Raw genomic sequence first — 2,437 nt, forward strand, 5'->3', positions numbered from 1 at the left:
ATGACCCACACAAATATTACTGGAAGACCCACCATGGCTCCTTCACTGTTTCAATATCTTCTAGGTAAGTAGGGTTCCGTTTCATCTATTCATTTTCTGAAAACTTTTTTTGTTGAATCTCACCATTGCATTATTTCTTTAAAATGCTCAAATAGGTTTATGGGAGAAATCATAGGTTAGTGCGTGTTTGCAGTGTGAAAATCCTCTGCATCGGTAGTTTTTCCTTTGCATTGATTGATCTAGGTTTCTTTTCATTGGTTTCAGGCTTCAATTTTGATGGGTTTTATGTGGGTTTCTAATTATAAGTATTTTTTTTGTTGAAATCAGGTATTGGCTCAAAAAAGGTTCATCAAATTTGTTGAACTTTCCTCGTACGTTGACGATCTAAGTCTCAATGTATTCTATGGAGTTTGTGATTTAATTATTCTTCGAGTTGCAGTCTATGCCCTTTTGGGCTTTTGAGATTTCATTTAGGTTTCTTATTGAAATTATTCATATATATGATTGAAGGAGGAGAGAGCAATAAAATTTATATATCCAAGGACTAGTTTTTAGGAGGTTGACATTATTGGGTTATGGTCAAATTCCTGATAGGTGTTTGTGAGGAAAAAAAAACCTTTGCAATGGCTGACACCATGGATATCGATGATGATTATTTGAGGGGGATTATCGATGTGTTTCCCTGATGCAGTAGTGCAACACATGCTCTCATTTGTCAAGAATGCCAGAGATGTGGCCATGTGTTGTTGTGTTAGTAAAAAATGGAGACAGGCAATGAGAAACATTCACATCCTTTATTTTTTGAGAAGTGTTTGTGATGAGGGATAGACTGAGTCAGATGTTGTTGTAAGCTGCATGGTATTTTCAACATCTGCATTGGAAGGGCTAATTGTTATTTCCATTTTTCTGGGAATAGCTTACGAGCTTGGTTGTCACACACATGCAATTTATTGAAGCACTTGGAGCTTCAACTAGATAATCTTGTAGTAAAAGGTCTTGTACCTAATTTTCCCATTAAGCTTGATTACATTTGTTCCTTGCCTCATCTTGAAAGCCTCAAGTTACGGGTGTTCATCTATCACAAGCACCAAATTGGAGCCCTTTCATGAGCCTTCATACATTGGAAGTTGTTGGTATTCGTACATGTGATTTTGCTTTATCCATCATCATTCATGTGTGTCCGATGCTAAAGTGTTTGGCTTTACTAAGCTGTGATGGTGTCAAAGTGGTGATCATTGATTTGCAGCTTCTAGAGCAGTGTAGATTAGATTTTTATGATATAGGTGATTTCTCTGTCAACATAACTGCTCCCAAAATTCAATCCTTTGAAGTACAAGGAGCTTCTTGGATTCGTATAAATGGAATTCACTCCCTAAGGCGGCTTTCAATAGAAAACAATGTAGGTTTATAGATTATGTTTTAAGATTCTCCTACATATTTTCTTTTAGTTCTTCTGTTTCATTTCGTTTTCTTTTAAATGCATATTTGTATTCTGATTTATGTCTTATTTTGTATTTGTAATATTTCAAATTGTTTTATTTCACAGGAAAGTAAATAAGGTTGAAGTATTTAGAGTATCTATCCATTCAGGGAGTGCAGTGGTATTGGGGTGCTATAAACACAGTTTTGCAATCTGTAACTGATGTGAAGCATTTGGTAATGAAAATTGAGTTTAGCGGAGATGCAAAAAGACTGCAGCCCTTTCCTGAGATGGACTTTGTTGATTTTTTCAATAGCCATCCAAGATTAACCAATTTTGAAGTACATGTTGCCATGTTTGTTGCGTTGTCACAAAGAAACAACTTGGCTTAGGTAAGCTTTTTCATCTCTAAATTATAACATATTGTTTGGGATGTTGGTTGCTATCTTTGCATTTTATTTTTTGGTTAGTGTTTTTGTTGGAAAAATGGAAAGCTCAATGAAATATTTGTATTAATTTTTTCTTCTAAAGTTGTATTTTTTATCTTGCAGTTGGACTCCTTGTTCACCATACCTTGCCTGGAAAATATTTGATTACAGTGAGGTCACCTTTGAATGCTGAACAGAAAATTATGACATTAATGTCCTTAGTCAAATAAAGCCCAAAACTAAAAGAATTGATTATACGAATTTCCCAAATGAAGAACTGCCAAGAAACTGCAAACAAATTCTTTGAGCATGTTATGAGGTTCAAGCTTAGGAATTAGGTTGTCACAATTGAGTAAATCAATTCAAGGTTTCGATGATTGATGCTTTTGTCTTACCTCTTATGGGAGGTTCCGGAAGCAACACAATCCTATCATTTAAAGAGTTATGATTTTTGTACTTGGGACATCAGAGATTAAGGTGCATACCTTATTTTTGTAGCTGATATACTCTATAATTCTGTAAATCTCAAATTGGCAATTATTTAAGAATCAGACTTGAGTTGCATCTTATTTACTTTTATTGTTGAAGT

General features: G+C 34.6%; 1 pseudogene; it reads left to right on the plus strand.

Annotated features, from left to right (window-relative positions):
• Positions 1–1,105: 1,105 nt before the first annotated feature.
• Positions 1,106–2,186, plus strand: LOC149200695 (F-box protein At1g10780 pseudogene; annotated as a pseudogene).
• The last annotated feature ends 251 nt before the right edge of the window (positions 2,187–2,437 follow it).

The sequence above is a fragment of the Pinus tabuliformis genome, chromosome 2_1 (assembly GCF_031772625.1).
Source record: "Pinus tabuliformis cultivar Carrire ecotype Pingquan chromosome 2_1, CPIR1, whole genome shotgun sequence".
Lineage (NCBI taxonomy): Eukaryota > Viridiplantae > Streptophyta > Pinopsida > Pinales > Pinaceae > Pinus > Pinus tabuliformis.